The sequence below is a fragment of the Manihot esculenta genome, chromosome 7 (assembly GCF_001659605.2).
Source record: "Manihot esculenta cultivar AM560-2 chromosome 7, M.esculenta_v8, whole genome shotgun sequence".
NCBI classification, from domain to species: Eukaryota; Viridiplantae; Streptophyta; class Magnoliopsida; order Malpighiales; family Euphorbiaceae; genus Manihot; species Manihot esculenta.
Window position 1 is genome coordinate 28,626,163 of NC_035167.2, and position 10,973 is coordinate 28,637,135.

Sequence of the window (10,973 nt, forward strand, 5' to 3'; positions counted from 1 at the left end):
ATAGGAGTTTCCTAGGATAGTGGAGAAATCCTCCAAGCTTCCACCTTTGCGGGATATTCAACATCAAATTGATCTCATTCCTGGATCAAAATTACCGAATTTGCCTCATTACAAGATGAGTCCAAAGGAGAGTGAAATCCTTCAAGACAGGTTGAAGAGTTATTGAAGAAGGGGCATATTCGGGAGAGTATTAGCCCCTGTAGAGTCCCTGCCTTATTAGTTCCAAAGAAATATGGAATTTAGAGAATGTGCGTGGATAGCAGAGCCATCAATACAATTACAGTTCAGTATCGATTTCCTATTCCGCAGCTGGATGACATGTTGGATAAGCTATTAGGGTCTAAAGTCTTCTCTAAGATCGGCCTTAAAAGTGGTTATCACCAAGTTCGGATTAAGGAGAGAGATGAATGGAAGGCAACCTTTAAGACTAAGGAAGGCTTGTATGAGTGGCTGGTCATGCCATTTGGTTTGACGAATGCACCTAGCACGTTCATGCGACTTATGAACCAGGTTTTGCATCCTTTCTTATGCAAATTTATGGTTGTTTATTTTGATGACATCTTGATTTTTAGTCGCAGCGAAAAATAACATTTATAGTACCTCCATCAAGTCATAACAGCCTTGCAAGAAAGTGAGCTGGTTATTAATTTAAAAAAATACATCTATATGATGGAGCACATTCTGTTTCTTGGATTTGTTGTTAGTGAAGAAGGGATACATGTTGATGAGAAGAAGATAGAAGCAATACGGAACTGGCCCATCCCCAAACTGAAAATCAAACTGAAGTGGTGAACTGCACTCTTAGCAATCTTCTGCGCTGCAGTGATAAGAAAAATACTTAGGATCTTACTCTTGCCAGTAGAATTTGCTTTCAACAGTTTTGTCCACAGCTCTACAAAGATGTCACCCTTTGCAGTTGTGTATAGAAAAATTTCAGCGTATACAGTTGATCTTATTGCCCTTTCTGTAGGTTCTCCCAATAGTATTGCAGCAAACAACTTGGTAAAGCAGCATGTGGAAATTTTCAAACAGGTACAACAATGCCTTATAGAAGTCAATGGCTAGTATAAAGCTACAGTCGATAAACATAGGCATTTCAAGTCCTTCAATTTTGATGACCAAGTTATGGTGTATTTACACAAGAAACGTGGTGGAGGACAAAAAAAGCTTGACCCAAAGAAGATTGGTCCATTCTGGATCATTCAGGAGATTAATGACAATGCCTATGTTCTTGATCTCCCAAATGAGATGAAAATTTCCAAGACATTTAACGTGGCGGATCTATTTCAGTACTACCCTACTGATGACAACTCGTGGTCGAGTTCTTTATAAGTGGAAGGGAATGATACGGATCAATTAGTCTTGAACTTTGCGGCAGACTTGGATCGGACCTAATTTTTGCTGCTGACATCCGGTGGAGACCCACGATAGCTTTTCGGAAAGAGAATTTTGAGACGCACGACTTTTAAAAGTGTGACGGTTGAGGCGAAAATTCCACTGTTTAGGAGGCCAATTTTGCTTTTTGATTTTTTTTTTGGATTTTTTTATAATTTTTCATATTAGGGTTTTCTATTATAAATAGCCTTTACTTGGCTGTTCCGGTGATACTTTTCAATCTTTCAAGAATTTCAATAAGAATTTTCGGCTTCTAGTACCTCGTTTCTATTATTTTGTCTTAACCAAACATTATTGGTTAAAACTCCTGACGGAGTCTAATTAGTCCTATATCACATAATAAGCCTTTGAAGGATCTTTATATCCAGGCAGTTGTTGCATAAAGACCTCCTCCTGCAAAGGACCATGTAGAAATGCATTGTTAATATCTTGAAAGCTTCAATCTGCTTCAGATACAACTCATGAGTTAACAATTTGTCTTGAAGCTCATCAAAGGAAATTACAGTATCGCGTGAATGGATAATAGCAGCGATATCGCAAAACTCAAGTTCAACACCTTTTAAAACTTGAACAACCAAATCAACATTACTAACTAGACTACCACATAAAGACAGTTTCTCAGCTATATTTTTCACATTATTAAGATAATAAAAAATCAAACGACAATCTCATTTCGTACGAGATAACTTATTACGCAGTGATAAAATTCTTGTAGCCGACTTATTTGCATTAACAATCTGCAGCTTTTTTCACACTTCCACAAAAGTCTTAGCATCAGCAACCACATTCATAACAGAAAATGAGAGTGGAGATTGAAGAGCGACAAGAATTAATTGATCTTGACACTCCCAATATTCATAATCTGGATTGGGAACCTGTTTTTATTCTTGAGTAACAGATGCAAGAGGAATTTGGATAATACCCAGAACATACTCCATAAGATTGTGACCTTTAAGTAGAGGAGAAACTTGAGCTCTCCACGTCGGGTAGTTTGTAGCTATAAACTTTAATGGAAACTAAGTACCATTGATGGATGCAAGAGAACGACCAAAGGCATGAGCAACATTTGTTGTACTACTAGACGTCATAATTGAAACGAAAGAAATGGAAGAAAAAAATTGAAAGATTTTTTGGATCGGGCTCTAACACTATAAAGAAATTTTATCAGAATAAAAATTTATTTTATTTCTAATATAGTTGTAGTATAAATAGATACAAGAGAGTCCAATATACAAAGATTTCAGCCAACACAAAGTTAACAGAGTAGTGCCGCTTGCCTATTGCAAAGTTTGACGCTCAAATTCTATCATTTAAGGGGTCAATTTTGCATTTTAATTATTTTTGAAATTTTTCATAAATTTTTGTATTAGAGTTTTTTTGTTATTATAAATAGTCCTATTCTCGGCTGTATGGAAGACTTTTGAATTTTTGAGAATTCTATTAGAAATTTTGGCTTCTATCCTATCTGATTTCATCTTTTAGCCTTTCTGAATTTCGTCTTAATCAAACAATATTGGTTAAAACTTTTGATGGAGTATCAATTGTCCTATTTCAATTGCTATTAGAGCTAAAAACCAAGAGGCGAGACTCGTGCAATTGAGGCTTGGAAAAATTGAAGGAGATGATCGGACAGCTAACCCTACAATGAGGTAACAACCAACCCACTATAGCCGAACGCCCACAGCCAGTTCTAAATCTTTTGATCACAAATCGTATGGTCGTAAATCCCTAACAGGATTGTGGGAGACGCCCCAACCAGCTTGATGGAGAATGGAATTATTTCAGAGGTCTAGAGGACTATCATGAAGGCTACAAGATAAAGGTAGACCTTCAAAAATTTTTTGGTTCCTTGGATATAGAATCTATCCTAGATTGGTTAGTGGAGGTTAATCGGTTTTTCAAAGTTATGAATATGGAAGAGGATCGAAAGGTTCCGATTGTGGCTTATAAATTAAAGGGTGGTGCAGCAGTATGGTGGCATTCTCTTCAAAATGAACGCTATCGTAGGAGGCCTGAACCTATACAAAACTGACTGTTGATGAAACAAATGATTGAACAGCAGTTTTTGCCTAGTGATCCAGCCCAGATTTTGTATAACTGGTATCATGATTGTATTCAAGGGAGTTGAAGGGTGGATGAATATATAGAAGAGTTTTTGAGGTTGTAGGCGAGGTGTGATAAATGTGAGAACGAAGCTCAACAGGTTGCTCATTATCAAAGGCGACTGAATCAAGAAATTCATTGTATGATGGGAGTAGCTGCGATTTACACTTTGGGAGATGCCATTGAGATGGCAAAAAGAGCGAAAGAACATGTTGAATGGCATCCTCAACATCAGTCTAATCGAAATTTTAATTACAGAAATTTTGGTTCGACAGGAAATTAAAAATATAGAAGTAATTACAGTGGACAACCTTCTAGAGCTATAAATTCTGGCAACCATCAAACTACTGTGGAAGAAAGGAGAGATAGTAAAGGAAAGACAGTCCTCAATATAGCATCGCTGCAGCCAAATTGAACATCAATCGAATAATTCTCCAGAATGCAGAAGAATTGATAATGATCGTTGACAAGTTAATGTGGTTGAGGAGGTAGTTGAATCTGAGGAGGAAGTGGATGAAGATGATGGGTCTATTGCTGGTTCTGAAGATGAGGAGGTTGCCTATGTGGTGAAGAAAATTTTATATTCGACAAAACAGGAGGACGAGATGCAAAGAAGAAAGATTTTCCAAATGAAGTGTCGAGTGGGAGAAGCAATTTGCAAGCTAATTATAGATAGTTGTATTTGTGAGAATCTAATAGCTAAGCAATTAGTTGAGAAACTGCAGATGCCTACACAGCCTCACCTTTCGCCATATAAAGATAGGTGGATTAAGGAAGGTCCGACAATTGAAGTCAATAAAATCTGCAGCATGCCTATTTCTATCAGTGAATCTTATACTGAATCTGTTAATTGTGACGTTGTGGATATAGAGTGCTATAAAATTTTGTTAGGTTGTCCTTGGCAGTTTAATGTTGATGCTTTGCATAAGGGGAAGGAGGATTCGTACATATTTACATGGAATAGGAAGAAGATTACTATTTGGCCTTCTAGTTCTATGAAACATTCTAAAGTGGAAAGGAAAACTATTGTTGTTGTTTCTATAAGAGTGCAAAGGTTATCAAGCGCGGTTGAGAAATCTAGAGGCATACTAGCTTTATTGGTGAGAGCAAAAGGTGAAGTGGAGGATGCACCATCTTTACCACTACCCATCAAAGAGTTGTTAGAGGAGTTACCTAGGGTAGTAGAAGAGCCTTTAAAGCTTTCACCTTTGCGAGATATTCAACATCGGATTGATCTCATTTCTGGATCAAAATTACTGAATCTGCCTCATTACAAAATGAGTCCAAAAGAGAGTGAAATCCTTCAGGAACAGGTTGAAGAGTTATTGAAAAAGGGGCACATTCAGGAGAGCATTAGTCATTGTAGAGTCTCTGCCTTATTGGTTCCAAAGAAAGATGAAACATGGAGAATATGCATGGATAGTAGAGTTATCAATAAGATTACGGTTCAGTATCAATTTCCTATTCCTCGCCTGGATGACATGTTGGATCAGTTATCAGGGTCTAAAGTCTTTTCAAAGATCGACTTTAAAAGTGGCAATCACCAAGTTTGAATTAAAGAGAGAGATAGATGGAAGACAACCTTTAAAGCTAAGGAAGGTTTTTATGAGTGATTGGTTATACCGTTTGATTTGACGAATGCACCTAGCACGTCATGAGACTTATGAACTAGGTTTTGTGCCCTTTCTTACTCAAATTCGTGGCTGTTTATTTTGATGGTATTTTGATTTTTAGTCATAGTGAAGAAGAACATTTACAACACCTCCATCAAGTCATGACAGCCTTGTAAAAAAATGAGCTGGTTATTAATTTTTAAAAAATGCATTTATATGATGGAGCACATTCTGTTTCTTGGATATGTTGTTAGTGAAGAAGGGATACATATTAATGAGAGAAAGGTAGAAGCAATTCAGAACTAGCCCATTCCTAAAAATATTTTAGAAGTTTGCAGCTTTCATGGATTTGCTACTTTCTAGCAGTGGTTTATGAGAAATTTCAACAGCATCGTTATCCCTATCATAGATTGTTTGAAAAAAGAGAAAGTACAGAAATTTACTTGGACTAAAACTACCAACAAAAGCTTTAAGGAGATTAAAGATAATGCTTTTGCTGATATATGGGCGAAAGTCCAGGCTCATCAACCTGTTGATGAGTTTTTGATACATGATAGATTTCTTTTCAAGGAGAACAGATTATGTATTTCTCGTGCTTCTCTGCAGAAAAAATTAATTCGAGAGGTCCATGGTGGAGGTTTGAGTGGTTATTTGGGGGTGTGATAAGACTATTGCTGGTTTAGAAGAAGGTTTTTATTGGCCACAATTGAAAAAGGATATAGGTCGGATAGTACAGAAGTGTCTAGTTTGTCAAGAAGGCTCATTCGGAGAATACGAGCTTATACACTTCATTACCTATTCCAGAATACCTTTGGGAGAACTTGTCTATGGATTTTGTTCTTGATTTTTCACGTACTCAATGTGGATCTGATTCTATTTTTGTTACCGTTGACAGGTTCTCTAAAATGACGCATTTCATTCCTTGCAAGAAGACTAATGATGCTTCTCATATTGTAAAACTGTTTTTCCAAGAGGTTGTTCGTTTACATGATATTCCTAAGACCATTACTTTTGACAGAGATATGAAGTTTCTAACTCACTTTTGCATGACTTTATAGAAGCATTTTGGGACTGAACTTTGATACAGTAGTTATGCTCATCCTCAAACTGATGGCTAAAAAGCTTGATCCAAAGAATATTGGTCCATTTCGGATTTTTTGGAAGATTAATGACAATGCCTATATTTTTTACCACTCAAATTATATGAAAATTTCGAAAATATTTAACGTGGTGGATCTGTTTCAATACTATCCTGCTGATGATAACTCGAGGTCGAGTCCTTTACAAGTGGAAGAGAATGATGCAGAGCAATTAGACTTGGATTTATGAAAGACTTGAACTGGACTCAAGTGATAAAGAAAAGAGCTTAACTTCTGCTTACGACGTCCGTTGAAGACATACAATAGTTTTTCGAAAAGGAAATTTCGAGACGAATGACTTTTAGAAATGTTCCTATTGCAAAGTTTGAAATCTAAATTTTATCGCTTAAGAGTTAATTTTACATTTTAATTATTTTTAAATCTTTTTTATAAATTTCTGCATTAAAATTTTTTTTTACTATTATAAATAGTCATTTTCTTTGTTTTTTAGAATATTTTTGAATTTTGAAAATTATATAAAAAATTTTGATTTCTAATCTTTCTGAATTTTATTTTAATTAAACGATATTGAGTAAAATTTCTGATGAAATATTAATCATCTTAAGATTAATTGTGCAAGATTACTAGATGGGTTGGATAGCTCATTAACCTATCTCATGAAAAAATTTTGAAATATCACATCCGTATATATTATTATTATTATTATTATTATTATTATTATTTTTTGAAATATCAAGTGATCATGGTTCGTAGGACATAAAATTAATTTTTAATATAAAAATTTCAATTGATTAAAATCTCATGAAATTTTAAAATGTAATATAAATTTAAATATATAGTTAATAAACAATCCAAATAATAAATTTCAAAATCAAGGTTTTATTTTTTTTTAAGTAGCTATACAAAAATATTTTTAAATTTATGGATTTGAAATTTGAAATTTGAAATCCAATATTTGAAATCTAAATTTTAAAATCCAAATCTATACATTCAAACATACCTCAAACGAATTCAAAATTTTTATATTTGAAATTTAATTATTTGTCTAAAAGATGAAATTTAAAATTTTAATATTCAATATAATAACATATATTATTTTTGGATGATAAATTTGGGATTCAATGAAATGGGTGATTTGAAATCGAATTTTATGAAAAACGAATTGAAATCCACCCAATTAACTCCGAGACTCGAAACCAGTCAGCAATTCATGATTCCAAACTAAATTGTAAATCAGTTTAGTTGGGCTTAACACCGGCCCAGTTAAATCCGACAAATCACATGCATGTAAATTTAAGTTTTTCTTTTAATTATGAAGTCACAAATTAAAATATAATTTATTTTATTTAATTTTTTATGCAATTTTTTTCTTACACACTTAAAATCAGTACCTTCTATAATTATCTATTCCGCTTCATTTTTGCTAATAACTTGTTTTTTTCCAAAAAAAAAAAATTTCTTTAAAAATTTTGAATTGAAATTAGACTAAACTAACCTTTTTTTTCAGAAAAATAGAAACTCCCTGGAGTGGCAAGGTTACAATGGAAAAATCTAAACAGTGCATTAAAGTTCAAGGTATAAAAATTAGGCTCAAACAAAAACAATAAAATAAATCTACAGTGGCAGAGATTAAGCTCAAGACATTCAAACTATACAAAAAAATATTCAAACTCGGTATAATAAAATTTTTTCATCATCTATTTGGAGATAGGGGTGAGCATTCGGTCGATTCGGTTCAAAATCAAATAAAACCAAATAAACTGAAAATTAAAATTTTAATATTTATATAAATCGAACCGAATCGATTTTGGTCAGAAACCGAATCGAACCGAACCGGTCTGATTCGGTTCGATTCGGTTTGGTTTGATTGATTTCGATTTTTAATAAATTTTTTATTTTTTACACTTTATTTTTAATATTTTAAAATTTAATTAAATATTTTAATTTTAATATAATTTAATTTTTGAAAATAACATATTATTATCTCTAATCGGTTCAGTTTGATTTTTTTAATTTTTTTTTATTAAAATCGAACCGAATCGAAATAACTGAAATTTTTAAAATTAAAAACCAAACTAAACCGAATTGAATAAAAAATCAAATTAAATTTTAAAATTAATTCTGTTCGATCGATTTTTTCGATTTGAATCGAATCAGCAGAACTAAGAATCTCCTCTGCAGTACCAAAGCTGATAGTCGAATCGTATAACTACTTTACTTAAACTCTAAATAGGAATAATTAGTAAACAAGCCAAGATTAAAGGCAAAAAAAAATAATTAATAAAGCACGCGCCGAATCTAAACGCTGAAATACTATAAAGAGAGGAGAGGCAAAGTTTTGGCTTGTCTTTAAGCTTAAAGAAAATAGACGTTCTTGCAGTGGTGGATTAGAAATTAAAATTAGGATCCAATTTCATCTTTCAATAAAATTTTTAATTTCACTCATTTTAAATTTTTCTTTATCCATATAAGTATTAAAAATAAAATTCTCAAGTTGTGATTAAAAATAACTGAAGATAACTTACATGAAAAAAAAAAATTCAAGTTGAATCAACTTTAGGATTTTTCGATTATCAAAAAAAAAAAAAAAAAGATTTTTCTTTTATAATTTGAATAATTTAACCTATTATATGTTGAAGTATTATTTGATTTATTCTTTTAAAAAAATTAATAATCTAATTCATAACCTATTAAATTAATTTTTCTAAAATTATTTTTTTTCTAAAATCTAAATAGTTTATGAAACCTATTCAATAATATAAGAATCGTCCAAAAAGTGAGTCATAAGTTGTCACCACAAAATAGAGGCACGTGGCAAAAATCTGAAAAGCGGATACACAGTCCTGTCCAAACAAAAGAAGATCTGGATACTGTTTCACCCGATTCTTCATCAAGACTCACCCTCCTTTGAAGAGATCGAGTCTTCACATGAAATTACCATTAGTAGACACAATCCAGCAGATTCTCATTGCTCCTGTAATCACGGGATCACCGACGAGTTAAATCAGCGATATTTTTTATCAAATAGTCGACCACATCATCTCTAGATTATGAGCAAATATTATATTTAACTCTATTTTCTTACAGTATAAAACCAACGATCACAAAGGTAAGGTACGCAATTCTCACACAAATTACTCTTGAGTTTTAAGTGATTTCTTATATTCGCGCTATTCCCTAGTTTATTGACTTGAACATCGGAGTAGCTGCTGTAGGCGCCAACCACTTTATATTTTTTTCTTACAGGATTAACCAATTGCAGCATAACTCTATCTTCCAATTACATCATTTGGTTTCGTTGCTGTGAATCCTTTGAATATTTTCTATTCATTTGAATTAAAGTCAATCTCTTATTTCTTTTATCTTAGAAAGAAATCTCTCCCTTCTTTCCCTCGAAATGACCGGTAGTTCACGAGCTGCTGCTTAGGTTGCTACTAATGACGGTATTATCATTTCTTCCACTCCTAGCATTGGACAAAATATGCCCTCAATGGTCAATGAAGCAGATCTCAGCAATCTAAACAATAAGCAAATTATCATTCCAAAAGTTGCAGGCTACTCTCGAAAAGTACAAAGCACAGGGGAAGGCATCAGTCATAGCTCCCAAGGGAAGAGAGGAAGCCTCTATTGACACCCTGAGGACTTGGACAGACGCGATCAAGAGGCAGTCCAAAGGGAAGGCCAAGTTCGAAGAAGATGAATCAGACGATGCTTCGAAAGATGTCGACTGGAAGCTGATACGGGCTGTTCAAAGGTACCAAAAGGAGAAAAAGGAGGATTTTAACCTAGATGGTGCCTCGCCTCTTTCAATAGAAATCTTAGTAGAAACATTCCCAATCAAATTCAAGTTGCCTAACTTGGACAAATATGATGGAATAACAGATTTCAAAAGTCACTTGGCAATCTTTAAGACGACCATGCAGTTTTAGGATGTCAACAACTTCGTATTATATCGAGTGTTTCCGATCAAAGAGGGTTTAGAGTTTTTTCCCGTTGAAGAACCAGAATTCTTTATTTTTTCAGGTACTCAACTGGTATAACTGGAAGAAGAGGGTTACGCTTAGCTCAATATTGTTGTTGAAGCAGATAAAGCGGAAAGCCACCAAAATCCTCCAACTATTTGGGTGTAGTTAAGCAACTGATAGCTTGTGAAAACGGAGGACTTTAATGAAGAATGGGTCCATTGGAAACCATAGACCCGCTTTCAACTATTTTCCATAGATCATGATTGTATCCTCCATAGGGATCTAATCGTCCATGCAAATGCTCAAGTGTGGAGCATGAACCTAAAAAATCTCTCGAGAGATCTGGTAATTGTCGTGTAATCGATTACACCTTTCTCAGTTAGCATAGATGGGATGTCGTTCACCAGGAGGCTGTCTTATCATGGATCGCCCTCAACGGAACGATGGGAGCTAAAGCGCAAATGGGGTCACTTGAGGAACAGCTCAAGGTGGAACCTCCACCAGAAGAAGATAATGAACAAAAAGAAGTCTTATTCATCTTATGAAATAGGAGCGGAAGTAGGAGTTACCTTTTAGAGAGCAAAAAAATCAAAGACGACTGAGTGGTCAAGCTTTTTGTAAGTAGAAAAAAGCAATTGTTATTAAAAGTGGTAATCACAGGAGAAAGGAAAATTTTATTATGTTTGTTTTGACGACTGATTTAAATACCGTTCGAAAAGCAAGATAGTTAGCATTAATGATGAGAAGAACAAGCAAAGAGATGTGGATATGGAGAGCCAATTTGTGCATACTACGTG